Source organism: Meleagris gallopavo, chromosome 5 (genome assembly GCF_905368555.1).
Source record: "Meleagris gallopavo chromosome 5, MGAL_WU_HG_1.1, whole genome shotgun sequence".
Lineage (NCBI taxonomy): Eukaryota > Metazoa > Chordata > Aves > Galliformes > Phasianidae > Meleagris > Meleagris gallopavo.
This window is the reverse complement of record NC_139408.1, coordinates 44153189-44169348: the sequence shown is the minus strand read 5'-3', so window position 1 is coordinate 44169348 and position 16160 is coordinate 44153189. Positions and strand designations below refer to the sequence as shown.

Sequence of the window (16160 nt, the reverse complement as noted above, 5' to 3'; positions counted from 1 at the left end):
CAAATACTGGACTTAGTTTCTGTTGTAGGACTTGTACCACCTCTGTCAGTGGTTGTCTTTAAATTGAGACTTTCTAAAAATAAGTTCATATGTAGTTATTTAGCATCAGTAGCACTCACAGAGATTTATCTTCAGTGAGGAAATCCTTCATTCTGTTTTTGTTGAGACTACTTAAGCTATCTGTAAATGTTTTGATTATGAGGAACTCCTGAATGAACTGGAAGATGTTTGGTTTCATTGTAAACAAGATTGTGTTCTTTTAAGTTGGTACATGCACAGTGAGTTATGTGCCATTATTAGAATAAATGTCATTTGTACATTTGATGGAATATTCTTTTCTGAAAATACTTAACTAGTAAGCAGTCTCATTAGTGGCTCTGCCTCTACAGATAGTAACTCAGCTGTGAATATTTATATCATGTGTGTGGTTATCTAGTGATGGAGGCAACTGTTCCACAATTTATTAGTCTGTCTGGAGGAGGAAAAGGTTGTAAAAATGAACACGTGCTTGCAGTCTTTTATTCATATTCATAAGCATAAAGGAAGCTTTTTTTTTTTTTTTTTAGTGAGGCAGGTAAGGAATTCAAAACATACTGAAGTGAGGCAGGACAGCTGCATGAAAATGTTTCTGCATTAACAAATCTTCCATATTAATGCCATTTTACAGCTAAAAAAAAAGTACTAATACTTCTGTTAATAAATTAGTAAATTGCCAGGTTAGTTAATAGAGTTGAAAGGAATACAGAGTTTGTAGAAAGTAGTAATACTAGTAATCAGTTATTAGTTTTATGTTAAAGAATCAAGCTTGCACTCACATGCTTCTTCACCTAGGTGAGTAGCAGCTGACCTCAAGCACAGTGTTACAATGATAGGTATGTACGAAGTCTAACAAGAGGAGAGTAGTATGTGATTGTGCTAATCATGCTTCATGACTAGCTAAAAGGCTGTCAAAGGACATAGCAAGCCAGTAAGACAGGCCATATGTTCCTTTTTCATCTGCTGCAGTATGCAAATGACTATAAACAAATACCTCCTATATTGCCATTGTAACGTGTGGGCTATCCTTACTCCTTTTCCATTTGCTGAAGAGTGATATGAATAGCATGCTAAGATAAATTTGCCTTATATGTGTGATTTTAGGTAAGTAGTTCTGTAATTAGCTGCCTTTTTAATTAATCAACTCATTTGGTTTAAAAAGCGATAAAGAAAGCCTATATAAAGGCCTCTTTTAAAAGTCATTTTCTTTGTGATGTAACAGCAACTCATCAGACTATGAGCCACTGGTTTTAGTTGAATGTTTTTGTACTATGCATTGCCATGAAGGAGGAGAAACTGTGACATTTATTTTTGCCTAGTGATGGTCCTGTGAGAATCAAAACCCGGTTTGCTCACTGCTCCAGTAACCTGCACAGAGAAACTTAACAAGTTGAATGTACTTGGATACGTTTCACCAGAGAAAACGTGACATGATATTTTAGCAAGGTGTACATTATGTAAGATATGGAAATCAGTGGGACTTTGGCCTACATTTTCAAATCCTGTAAAGAGCTATACAGACTAAAAGCTCTCTGTTTCTGTAGAACCTCCTTGAATTTATTAGACAAAAGTAACAATGACCAGTAGAGGATGTTATAGACATGATATCTTAGGAGAAAACATTCCATTATGTTTACTCGTCAGTCTGTTCTAAAGAGGTTGTTTTTTTTCCCTACTTACTAGTTTACCAAGAGCATTTCTTCAACAACCTCACTATTTTTTTATTTTTTGACTTTGTTATCTGAGTTCTTATCCACTGCAGATCTGTACTGATTTGTGTACACATATGAAATGCCAAAGTCTCAAAGACGTATATGAAAATAAAATTGTGGTTAGGTAGAGGACTTCTACTTAAGTTCCATCAGCTATGGTATTGGATTGGAGCTTTGAGGGAAAGTGATTTTCATTACTACTTTTAAATGAATTATTCTGTTATTGTCAAGTTAAAATGAGGTGTTGATCATGGAGTCTACCTTTAATGTGAGATTGTTCTAACAGGCATGAATTCATTAATCAGTGTGGAAATTTGCTCCAAAAGCTTGTTTATGAGCACTTTAAGCTGAAGCTATATGATGGATTATGATGCCTTGTGGTCTTTCATGTAGTTGAGATAAGGAACTAGTACAAATACACAGCACTAAAGACTAACAAGCAGACTAACTATTTGCTTTGCTTTCATTAGGTAAAAAATGATTAAGAAGCAGCAGCTTCCTAATCACAAGAATTCTGAACTGTGATAGCAGAGCCTGTAGCAGAGCCTGTCATGCCTGATAAGGTGCTTTTCAACAGGACATTTGTATCTAGGCAATGGTTCATGCATTACTTTAACACTATAAATTAAAAAAAAAAAAAAAAGGGGACCTGACAGTATCAGAATGCAGATATTTGTTGCAAAACTATGTTTATTTACCAAAAAATAGTACTATATATACTTTCATCTGAATGGAACCTACCTTTTCAGATTCAGAGTAATCTTCCAATATACAGGTGAGAGACATTTAGTTCTTTTTTTTAAGCATATACTTTGTATGTGATACCTAAATTGGCCGTTAGCTAGGTTGTGTTATTTTGTACAGCTCAATAATCTAAGCAAATGCAAATCTTATATGTCTGCTAATATTTCTTCCTTATTTTCAAATCTGTTTCATGGAAAATGTATTCTAAATGCTTGCATTCAGCGAAAAGTGAATCTTAGCAGATTCTCTCTTAACTTTTCTACTGAAAAATGAAAGCACTTTGCTTTTGTGCTATTTTAAATAATTGAAGTAGCTATAAATGCAATAATTATAGGTTCATCTGGAATTTTGATTCAATGCCTCAGAGTTAATTTGGGAAGTGGGCTAATTTACAATTATTAAATTGAATTATACATATGACTCTGACTTGACAAGGATAATTCTGCAATTGCTGGAGTTGGAGTTTACCTTGACTAAACGATCACTGAAAATATAAACATATAGTAGTGTCAAATCTTTAACAAAAACAATCTCTAGATAAAAATCTAACTTTTTAATTCACAAGGACAAAACACTTTGAAGAGACATTTCCAATAGATTACAGCATTTACAATGCAGCTCTCCTTAGGAAATTAGAGAGATTTAAGCTCCTAAACCCTTTGAAACACAAAGCATGTGTGAAAATCTCAACTCTGAGATGCAGAGAGGAGGCAGAGTCCTGTCCTGTGCCTCTGGCATGAGCTGAGCAACACTTGCCTATCGGGGAGATGGAAAGGAATTCAGGGGACTTGCACTGTTCTTGATACTGCAGTACTTTGTCATAGGCTGAGCAAACAATCATCTGGTATTAGGATTTATAGCTGACTGTGCTGGGAATAATTTCAGATGGAATTTCTTTAACAGAAAAGGTATGCACGCTTTCTAGGAATGCTAAAATCCTTATAGGCAATTTATCAGTTTTGAGTTCAGTTATAAGTTTCTGTGGTAACTCTCTGACTTTTCTTCCTCTTAAAGGGAAAACACACAACTCCACTGCTGCCACTTGTTTCTATATGCCACAAAAGTAATGATTGATTTATATAGTGGGAAATATAATTATGTAAAATTCTATCAATGTTCCTGATCACCTTTTCTCAGTCTTTGGATAGAGCATTTGTATAAGCCAAGAAAGCATGCCTTTACATAATGTATGTTGTTCAAAAATATATAAAATTCAGGTAAGAGTGTCCTTCATCTTCTGTTTCTGGTTCACTTTATTTACTACTGCCTTTGGCAGTTCCTTTATATCATCCTCTTAATGAATGGTTTCTCTCAGAACCTTCTGAATTCAAAGTCCTTCACCTACTTGATTTCATATTTGTCTTCATTTAATTATAAATATCACATACGATGTAGTTGGGAAAAATAGAAGGACGGCAGAAGATGATATAAATATCATCAGGTTTTTTTTTTTTTTTAAATGGACATCGATGTTATCTGAGGAACTACCAAAGTGGCAAACTGATTGAAATTATTGTAAAACAGAATTAGTAGACATCTGGATAAATTTAAAAAAAAAAAAAAAAAGAATCAACATGAACATTGAGAATGAAAACTGACAAATGTAGAGAGCATGAGTATAAAATGTTTGGACTTGTAAAATGCTTTGTGCAAAGTACCTTACTGAAAGCTCTTGAAGAAGCTAAATTATCTGCTGGTGAGAAGATCATCCATGGAAGAGCAACTGATCAAGAGATCCAAGTAAATTATCAGTTTTTACAAATAATGAAGAAAATACTCAGTGAGGTCCCACTGGATCTACAGAGACCCAAATCCAGCTGTACAAACTATTCACAAATGACAATGAGAAGGAAGTAAATACTGACGCAGGAAAGCTTTCAAAACATAAAAATCTACACAGCAAAATCACAACTGTGGCAGATAGGAAGGAAAAGAAGAAAGTTTTAGCCAGTGCTGAGCAGCTAGAAAATAAAACCTCTGGAGGTTTCCTGAAGGGAAAATACAAAACAGAGAACTTTAAATTGTTGATAATCACAAAAGCGATTTGGGAGCTATTTGTATAGAAAACTCCATCATCTATGACAAGAAGAGACAAATTGAATATTACGACTATTATCTTGTGAGTAGAGAACAAACCAGGAAAACATGGTGATGCTATTTCACAAATCTCAAATAGGTGTATTTGTGGTCATTCATTTCAAAGACTAATGGAGTAGCATTAGAGAAAACACAGAGAAGGTGAGTACAGTGATCAAAAACAAGTAAAGGTTTTCATACAAGAGAAGTGGAATAAAACATGCCTTGTTTCAAAAGTCATTATTAAAAGTAAGTATAGCATAAAATTAGTAGTACCGAGATGGTGATTCATTGTTTCTCAGAATAGCAAAAGCTTATATAGCAATTGGAAAAAAAAATATGGAGGAAACACTTTTTTTGCATGTTACTTAATTGAATTGCTAAACTCATTGCTGGAGGGAGCATTGGGAACCAAAAGTAGAGAGATTTTAAAAGGGATTACACAAATATTTGGGGAAAATGTCAATTTTTTGCCATTGAATTCAGTGATCTAAAATGCTTTAATAGCTGATTGTTATTGTTTTTGTTGATACTGTTTTTATCATCCTGTTTCTTGCGGTCTTTCTCAGAAAAGTTGCATCTGGTCACCATACAGAAAGCAGAAACAGATGGACCACTGGTCTGACCAGATCTTGTAGTCTTTTGGTAAAACTTTTTCTTTGAGGGTGTTCAGTGTCATGCTGAGACAACATCAGTTGAGCAACGTGAGAAGTTCAGAGTAAAAATACTTTCAAAGTATTCTTTCCATTTTTATCTACCACCCCTCTCCACTGTGGCAAGCATGCCAACAGCTAAAAATACACAGGTCCATAAATAACATCAGGACCAATTATGTGTGGCAGTGATTCGCTTGTACCATAGTTGTGCACATCATTTCTGTTAATCCATCTTACCAGTTCATAATTTACAGCTGCTCCTTCCAAGTACTCTGGTAACTGTATAGCAGTGCCAGAAATACTGAAATCCAGCAAAGTCCAGCTTTGTTAGATTAAAAGTAGAACTCTCAATTCTTCAAAGATGCCTCGCTTAACACACTCTCTTATGAGTTCACGTCTAATGAAAAGTGAGACCAATTAAATGGTCTCCTGGTCATTAGTACAGAAGCGTTACAAAGAGAAAAAAACAGTTTTGAAATGAATTGCAAGCTATACAATACAAATTAAAACTACCTTTTTTTTTTCTCCTTGCACTAAGTTAGTAGGCAGGAGGAGTAAACTTTGCAGACACATCTGCCAGTGCAAACATACTTACCACATTTATTTATATGGCTGCCTTTATTTTGAAACAACTAATTTATTTTCACAATGTATCTGTAGGGTAAACCTATGATAGCTGTAACTATCCCACAAGCATCGTGAATTTGTGATAATTCAGCATTTATTATAACACTGAAAAGAGGCAGCATATGTGAGAAATCAATTCATTTCATTCCTCCATTTCCAAGGGTTGAGGAACTTCGGATATCAGGAGACACAAACGATGAAGAAGATTTTTCTCTTCTGAAACAACTGTTGGTAAGAAAGCTAAGCAGCCATTAGGTGGTGCCAAGAATTGATACAGAAAGGGAGTCACTTTCTACCTCGTACATTCATATTTGCAAGATAACCAGGAGGATGGGTATACTTATTCAGCTGAGAAAGCTGTCAACAAATTCTAATGGTTTATGACCAGCTTCATACTGGTGAGAGTGCACTGTGCAGAAAAGCATCAACTTACAAAATTGGATTGAAAAAGTGCATAAAGTGAGCATATTTTTTACATATGTTAAAATTAGACTTGTGTTATTTAGGCTGAATAAATTAAACAACTACTTTCCATGTAATATCGTGACCTTCCAGGGCTTTTATTTATTATTACAGTGGTTTTGGGGGAAAAAAAAATCCCTTAGGATCCCTCTGTTACTCTGCTATGAAAGAGCTGTTCACTGCATTACTGTTACAAAAGTATTATTTCATTGCCATTCTGTATACACCTCATGCTTAAAGGACTGCAAATTTCATTTGCTGGCAAGTTTTGTTTCATTACATGAAATGTGTGAACTTGAGTTTAAACTATTACAATATGGAATAACCTGTCCTGTGTTTAAAATGCCAATGAACAACAGAACTTGTATCTAATATTAAATCATATTTCTGAGGCTTTTTACCTAAATAAGATATATACTCTGTTTGTCTCTGGTTAAAACTTAACACGAGCCTGTAAAAGTAACGTGCGTGTTAAAGATCTCTAAATTTCCATCACAGTGAACTGAAAGCTACTGATGTCTTCTGATCATGATTTTTGAGCAGTGGCAGGTGGGAAGAGATTGCCAGAAAATCCTGAGACTAAAAGATCCAGCCAAAGAATCATGGCCAAATATTAAATCACGTAATCCATATGAGTAGTAAACATTTGTTGGCTCAGTTATCACTGCCGAAGTGATGGCTAAGAATGGGGGAAAAAAAAGATTGTTCATTTTCCCAGGACTCCGTGGGAATGTGATCTGAAATATTTAGTATAGATGAACGAATTGCTTTCTTTTGCATGTTTTTTTCTAAATACATAGTATTTCTTCTGCATTATCCTAACACTAAGAATAAATTTGTCATCCATTCTGCGCAATTAATGTGAACTTACTCTATATCCCTTTATTTTATAGTGTATTTGTGTGCAGGTAAACTACAGACTTCCATCTGAAGGGAGAGGAGATAATTTATTCAGTGAAAATGTTTATAATGCAGATCCTCGCAAACTACATTATCCTAAGGATTTAAAAGTAAGTCTTCTGTAATCATTCCATGGTTACTGAGCATAATTTAAAATATATTATTTTAGCATCATTTATTTCATGCATATTTGTCTTTTGTTTTTCTGTAACTTACTTTAATATTCAGTGTTTTGAAAAGCGAACTGTACAGACAGGGCTGTTCAATGGCATGTTTGTTGGAGCCTACTTTCTTTCAATTAAGACCTTCTGGTTATGCCTCATTAGAGGATACATTTTAATATCAAGTTCTGAATGATGAGTTGATGTAAAAATCTGAATATTATGTTAATGGAGATACGGATAGTGAGACAGATCAGGAATTAAAATATAAAACCAAGTAACTTCAGTGTAAACATTTAAATCATAGTCATTAATGAGGAAAGCACCTGTGTCAGAGTTTCCACTTCAAATCTATTCTTATCACTGCTGCCAGAAGTACTGATAAGACGTCATGAGTTAAAATAGAAAGGCAAGAGAGGATATCTTTACACCTACCTCTTTCCCTACGAAAACATCGTTGTTAAAATAACTGGTATAGCGTGCTCGTCGTGATCATTCTAAAATTGCAGAATTGCAATTTGTAGGAGGGGGGAAAAAAAAAAAGATTTTTTAAATCAAGAATCTTTAAGTATATTTCACCGTATTCTGAGAGTAAAGAATTAGGAACTTAGGCTATGAAATCAGTTGGGACTGACTAAAGGAATTCTTGGCTGAGCAGCTGGGTAATTTATGCCTAAGTGCAAAAGAAAGTTGCTTAGGCCAGAAACTCATAGGGGCAGCAGAGGCGCTTCCCCAAGATTCATCCTTCCCAGAAAGCTCCTTTAGTCCATTGTCTCTGCACTCACTTGTCTCTAGTGTGCATCTGCCTCTCTTCCTGCTTCCATGCTGTTGAAAAGAAAGGCTCACGTGAGTGAGTTTATTCTCTCCAGAAATGCAGTGTAGGAAGTTACAGCTTTATTTCTCCCATTCCCTTTGTTTCTTCTTCTTGGATTTTGATGGTATCTTGGTCTTGGCAATGAAGTTGGGTCCCTCCAGTACTGATCTTTTTGGTTTCCATAGAGTCTTTCAGTAATTTCAAACAGTTAATTTTTCTTTTCAGGAGGAACAATTTTTGCACTGGATAATGCTTTCTTGTCAAAGCAAAGAATGCTGTCAGGGCTTTTACAGAAAATTACTGAAATTTCTAAAGTTCGGAATTTGGAGATGTAAAAATATTAATGGAAACAATAAAATGTAGATGAATTTTTGAATCTTAAGAAAAGCATTTTTAAGAAGCCTGAAAATCTTTCTATTTTTTTTTTAATACTAGAAATGAAATAAAATTCCCCACCATTGAACTTACTGTGGGACAAAAATCCTAGGTTTAGGCCTGGTATCTGACTCGTAGCGAATATTATTTTGAATTCCCCTATGCCATGTAAGGAAAGTACCATTAGTTTAATCATAGCTTCTTCTGTAAAGTTTTGTATTCAGAATTCAGTGAGGAAACTGAGCTAGAATCAGTTATCATGGCTTTTCCACAGATTCTTAAACTTCATAAGAAGTGTGCTAACAAGTCATCTCGAGCTGAATGAGCTGTACCCTGGCTGAGAAAATGTCTTCACTGTCAGCTTTCTCAGATTGTATAGAAACGGTAAGAAATAAAGCTGAAGTATCAAAATGATTGTCTTTTAAATTCTGGTACTTAGCCGGATACCCAACCAGTATTTGAGAAAGAACCACACATGAAAAATGTGTTTTAATTAGACTGTAAAGGAGACATTCCAAACCATCATTTACAAGACTTGAAAGGGTTAGTGAATGTCTGAAATAACTAGGTCAGTTCTTCCTTTAAATGTATCCATATAACAATATACATATTAAATTTCAGGTTCCAAGAATGAAGCATTCAGATGTAATGTTTCCAATCGAATTCACACTTACATATTTTAAGTTTATTACAAATCTAACATCTCCTTATTTTGTCACAGTTACTGAAGTCAATCACAGAACAGGCTAGGAAATCAAAGGTAAGGATAAGGTAAATTTGATGTTATACAACAATTCTGACACTACTGAGTCCATGGCAAAACATAGTGATTTCAGTAAAATCAGGAGTGACAATCCTAGAAGATCATGCAGGTACTCATTTTAAGGATGATCATCTCACATGCATCTGCTTTGTACAAGGTTCCAAGATTCCTACTCATAGTGGCTGCTGCTGCAATCTCAGTGTAGAAAAAAATGTGACATTATACATGAGGAATGTCATGAAAAACACCACAATAATGATAATTAATGTTTCTAAAATAATTACTATACTGAATCAAATGGTAAACAAATAGAAAAATTACTTAGTTTAGGGAATATACTTCAATAGAGTAGCTAGAAGCTGTCAGGAGTTGCTCAGTGCAATGATGTGAAGCTTCTGTGTCTCTTTCCCCATATCCAGACAGTTGGAAAGCTTAGCATACCTTTCCAACAGATGTACGTTCCCACATGAACATATTTATAAGCATGTATGCATAAATGCATAAAAACAAATATATGTAGGCATATATGTACGTACATATACGTATACCTACATATGTGTGTATACATCTGCATACAGGGCAGGTTGCGGAGAAACACATGATATTCATGCAAATATGAACAACATTAATGGCATGATCCTGTTCACTACCTTCACTATAGCTTGTGGCTGTAGTGGATTCTTTATATATTATTTTGTAGGATAACTGGGAATGATTTTCCCTATACCTACAAAGAGGCTAGACTCAATGAAATGATACAACTTTGTGCAGGAAACCCCAAAAAGATCACTTGCTGGGAAAACTCGAGATAGTGTTTGCAGTGTGAAGAAAGGACATAAACTCTGTGGACAAACCATAGGCTGATACACGCTGATTGATAGGAATGACTTTCAAGTCTGTATGGGACACAAAAGAGAAGAACTCTAAAAACAGTGAGAAAGCATTTAGCTTGAGGAGGGAAACGAGTTGTGTGGGATCGTTCAGGTGTATTTTAGTCCTAGAGCAGGGGATACAGTATAGCAGAAAATTGAGACAAGAGGTGGGTACGAGCAGAATGACAGCTGAGAACATAACCTAATTTGTCTGTGCTGAATGGAATTGGGAAAAAATGCAGTAAAGTGAGAAAAGAGGAAGCTGCGTTAGTGGAGGAGGGAGACAATCATGTTTGGATCCATTGTTTCCTAGGTGACAAAATCAGGGAAGGGATTTAGAGCTGATTCATGTGATATATAAAAGTTAATAGGAATGCATCCCAAATTATTGGGATTAGGAGAAGTGAGAGGAACAAAGGAAAACAGGAAGAGATCAAGGCTGCAGCTTTACTGACTGGAGTTAGACTTGCTTTCCTTTGCTTTCAGTTGCTCTAGTGTTCCTATAAACCTGCTAAACACTGTAAGATCTTTAGGTGACCAATTCTCTAGGGTGGCAGTTATCTCTGTCTCCAACAAATGCTCATTTGTAGCAGGCAATTCTAATTGCCTCCTATATAGGCACTAAACTGGCTGTGGTAAAAATATTTGAAATACTAGAGAAGGTATTGAAATCAGTGAACCTCAAACATTTATGGAGGCTAATAGAAATCTGAAAACACCAAAAGTCTAACATGCACCAAATGTGAGGAAAAAATTAGGCTCACACATTTGCCATGTTCTACTGCACAAATGTGAAGAATGCATCTGATACGCCTGCTGCTGTTAATATACTACATTCAGCACATGAGAGGGGAGATGGTTTGTTTTATCCATCTTACCTTACAATTCTGGACTCCTTACAGCATCACCCCACACAACTTTCTTAGTATCTGAAGCAACAACTTACCCAAAGGTGTCCATGGCTGCCCAGGAAGGTGGTTGAGTCACCATCCCTCCCCGATGGTGTTCAAGAAATGCTTAGATGTTATGCTAAGGGATGTAATTTAGTGGTGAAATATTGCTGGTAGGTGGATGGCTGGACTGGATGATTTTAGAGGTCTTTTTCACCCTTGGTGATTCCATGATTCTATGCGTCAGTATGGGCAGCACCTACAGCTGTGTGCGAGGGATGACCTTGTTTGGTAGTGGGTCTCAAGACTGTCCAGCACTGATGATACAAGATCAGATTGAGCTGGAACTTATGAATAGCATGGACCATGCATGACATCATTGTTTTTTTCAATTCTTTCTTGTGAAATTTTACTCTATATATTTGGGCAGTCTCTTACAGTCAGCAGCATGCTCTGCTCATCCTCTAGCACCGTATTAGACACAGGATTCCAAACACCCCCTCTGCCAGGATGAATGTAATCTATCAGGTAGTGGGAGACAAAACTCAGTGCCTTGCCGGAAACGATTAGGGAAAAGTTAGGGAAAAAAAATTACTAATTTTCTATCTGTGAAAATCAAAAGCTATATTAAGTGCATTTAATGTATCTGAGAAAAAGTTAAATATATTTTTAGGAATTTTGTCTTCTAAATTTAAAGGCATTAATGAAGCATTAAGCATTATAAATATAAGACTTTATTTAACAAAAATGCTCCAGGCTACAGTATATAATCCAGAGTCAGTGTTCTTAAACATATATGTAAGCTTTATAATTTCAAATTAAAATAGTTATTCTGAACAGAAATCAGTATAAACCACACTTCCAGATCTAAGCACCATTTGCCTTTGAGGCAGTTCTGATATGAAAGAACATAATTTATATTTTGGGTCCATATCTAGATGGGGTAATTTGAGGGTTTATATTTTGTGTATCTTGTAATCTTGAAAGGTAGTAGTTTCAGAACCCATGAAGGAAACTTTTGATAAATCTTCTGCATATTTTCAGACATCTTGCTAAATACCTTGTTTTTTTCAGCCCAACCATTTACTCTATATGCTGTTAATTAAATGTTTTGCCTTAAAGTATCACTCATTTATCTGGGTGACTACATTTGGCATTTAGATTTTAGAAGAATAAGCATACCTTATTTGAATATTTCAAACAATTGATTTTGAGCCCCCAAATGCCTCTTAGGGAAGATGGCTTCTCTTACTGGAATTGCAGTTTAAGCCCACACGTGTGTAGTAGATGTGGGCTGTAATGATGAGAATACATTTCCTATAGAATGTGGACCTACTGCCCAAACTAGAAAATTACTCCTTTACTTCAATCTGACTTAAAAGGAAACTTTTATTATCAATCAAAAAGAAACAAAATCTGTAGGGGAAATGGGTACCCAACTTTTGGTCTGCTTAATAGCCACTGTCAGACCTTTCGTGAGCACCAGAATGCAAAAAGCTGCAACTAGACAAAACTGTTAGTCAGATGAAGGTCCTTTTTTAAATCCTGATTGATTGCTTTGAAGAGCAGCACAGGCAGATTCCTTTCTAGCCTTACTTTTTTCTTGATTTCATATGCAAAATTCAGCAACTCTTATGGAACTGATTGATCATGGTGTCAAATGCTTCTGCTCAAGAAAGCCTACATTTTGTTTAAACGTCTAGGGTTTTTTTGTTTTGGGGGGTTTTCTTTTGCAAAACAAATAATCCATCAATGACATTTTTTTTTTTTTAGGGATTAGAGCTCTTCCATTTCAAAGTATCAGCTACTCCTAATCTTTCCCGTTGTCAGCTATCCAATGAGCTTCAGGTACCAGAATAGGCTGTAACCTATGTCATTTACAGTCTCGTTTTTTCACTGTAGTTGAATTTTATTTAATAATAAGAATTACTGTATTTTATATGTAAAGAAATGATTTGCATCAAAAATTTTACTTGTGCAAGTCAAGCTTGAACTCTTTTGTGCAACAGTGTCTTGATTGCATGTTTGGCCATTTGCAGAATCATTTTCCCTTGAATATTGTATTATAACTTTCTAAACATGGTAAGCTGAAGACGTTTAGTCAAATTCAAACTCCATCTAGACTGTGCCTGCCAGTTACACAGAGATCTGGAAGTCCTGCAGCCTCTGGTCTTTTCCTAAGGACCCATCACAGTTCCTGACATGGTTCCACCTGGGCCCTGCATGCAACTTTAGCAGGGGACAGTCAGCACAGGCATTGCACAGTAACTCTCACTTCAACCCTATGCCTGTCTGCACGAGAGATTCCACTATAAGGTGCTGCTGGCCTGCAACCCTCATAACCCCACAGAAATCTGCATGCAGAGAACCTTCATCAGCATGAATTATTTGTTAAGATGTTGTTCATTGATAATCAGAACACAGCCACAAAGAGCCTTTAAAAAAGGCTGCCATCATTACTTTTGTTTCTCAGTTGGGATACTGTAACACATAAAGATGCAAACTGGTTTGGGGCTTCATAATTCTCTTTTATAAAAAATGGGCTATTTTGGTCTATGGCCCAAAATACCTATGGTCAAAGAAAATAGAAACAATAGAATAAGGAACTCCTGAGATGTGTATAATTCTAGCTCAGCTTTTTATTTACAAAATATCGTGTTGCCATAACACAATTGATATCTACTATGTGAAAATATCTTCCTTGAAATTCCATAGTTGAAATTACTTTCCTTTGATGACCATCCGCCTTCCAGCTTGCAACCTAGCTACTTTATTCTGAAACACAGAAATAAGGCAAAATATCTGCCGAGCCTCCCCCCCCCCATTGTTTCCAAGAGAAAATGACCACGCTCTTCTACTTCTGTGCTGAGAATGATTTAAATTTGTATTAGAAATAATAAATTCAAAGCTTTGAAACTTTGCTATAAAATTTCAGTACTAACAGATATTTCAAATGCTTTCTGTTTCAGATTTATGTTGAAGGTACTCAGTTCCTTTGGGAACAGCTTATAAGTACTACTGAATCATTACTATTTCTTTACAGTAGGGACTATTAGCTTCGCAGCATTTCTGAGACAACTTTATAGTGGAAACCAATAGAACAAAGAAATATAGATTCAGGAGGATCAACACAATATCACCATTATAAATTTTGAATACTGCAACTGCTACTTCTGCCCACCTGGCGGAGCAGTGCTTTCAAATGAAGTACAAGAAGTTACCCAAAAGATAAACTACTTTCCCTGCACGTACATGGAACCTCTTACAGATGCTTTATGTTATTTTAAAACTAACTCTTGATTTTTCAATGACTTGTTACTAATCTTCTCAGGTTTTAATGTATGCAATTTTTCTATTAGAACTTAGTTATAATTTTGAAACTGTTTTTGAAATTTCCAGATAGTTAACATTTACAAGATGTTTTATGCAGATGGTAACAGAAAATGTAAAGAATTATCTTCTCACCTTAACTGCTTCTAGTCAGTACTACACATGTGGTAGTAAAGAGATAGAACTGAAGTACAGTCTTACAGATTCTCTGATGTTTATTTTCTCAGCTTCAATCATCAATTAAAACCATAAAGTCTTACAAATAAATACTGCATGTCAATTAGCTTAAGCAATTGTGATTAAATATTTAAAAATTATTAAGTAGTTTCTATGCAGTGATAAGCTGCAGTGATGATTAATGAAATGGTGCACACTTCTAATTACATCCACACTGTCTTTGGTAACAATGTCCAGGTGTGCATTTGAACTCCTGCTCCTATTGGTGTGCACTATGCAGCCACACCATAAAGGCCTTAGGGCCTGCAGCACATATAACTGCATTCACACCACACTTGTACCATCACGTACTCGGGTGTGAAAGTTGCCATAGCCCCTTTGTGCTGCTACAGACCTTAATTGCATGCACACCATTCCCAGCCTCCTTCCTCCTGTCCATCTGCTGGTAATCTCCCACATGCCAGTAATGCCTTTGCCCATTAGTCACAGGAGGTCTCAGACTGACTTCTGCTCTGAAGTTACTCATGTTCTCTTTGAAGAGCCTGATAGTAGATTGGCACATAGAGCTGATATGTTTGACTTCATCATCGCTGTCCCTTTGCAGCAGAGTCTTTTAAGGAGGTATGAAGACCTTTTGTTTGTTTTGACCATACAGCTCTCCAGCTGGAATTATTGTTCCTCTGTTAAGTATTGGAGAAGACATTTAGCAACTGACCCTTGCTGACACTTGTCATGCCTTTGAGGAAGTTATGGATGTCTGCCACGTCTTGTCCCTGGCAGGAGCCATAAAGGAGCCAATGTATACAGAAAATCAGGGAACCAGGCAGGGAATGTGTATGGTCAGGAGAACTTCAGTGTTACTATTGAGGCGTGCCAAAACAACTTGTGTTGTTATTTCTAGGTCACAATAAAAGCAAAACTCTGTTTTTGCATTTTGCCTAATTATCATCACTTTTAGCTAAAGAAGAGATGCAGTGTGAAGACAATGTGCACTGGTTGCCAGTTTCTCACCTCTGCTTGGTAGCTTTGTATACAAAATGGAAAGTGCTAGTGCAAACTTGGATGATGACTAAAGTAGCTTTTCTCATAGCAGGATGTGTTCCTGATCTGCCTGCTATTTACATTACCTAGCTGCAGCTTCTCTCATCATTTGTGCTCTATGCAAGTCTGGAATTATTTGCATTTTAAGGCCATCGTTGTCACGAATGTTGAAGTGACTCATAATTTGTTAAACATTTGAGTTGCTGTCAGTATAATGGCTGATTCTGAAATGCTTCCTTCAAAAAGCTCAACTCAATTTCCTCTTTTTTTTCCCTAAACTTTTTTTCAGGTTTCTGACATTTTATTACTAACGTGCAGAAGTACCGTTAGTTCCACCAGCTTTTATCCAGGAAACTGAGCATAAATCTACACAGGTCTAGTCCAGTCATCCCAGAAAACTACTGTAATTAAAGTATCAAGCTAATGAGACTCTGTATGTGTGTTTACACACAAGTCTCTATGTGCCTCTGTTCATGTACCTGTCTTGCTCTTGCTCTAACTATGTCCCTTCTCCCCCCCTTTCC

At 36.0% G+C, this 16160-nt stretch overlaps 1 long non-coding RNA gene across 1 annotated transcript; it reads left to right on the top strand.

Annotated features, from left to right (window-relative positions):
* Positions 1 to 7206: 7206 nt before the first annotated feature.
* LOC104911222 (uncharacterized) lies at positions 7207 to 13319 on the top strand. The gene is made up of 3 exons (XR_014883732.1): positions 7207 to 7323; positions 8838 to 8947; positions 12862 to 13319. It is a non-coding gene; the product is annotated as an uncharacterized LOC104911222 (long non-coding RNA).
* Positions 13320 to 16160: the final 2841 nt, after the last annotated feature.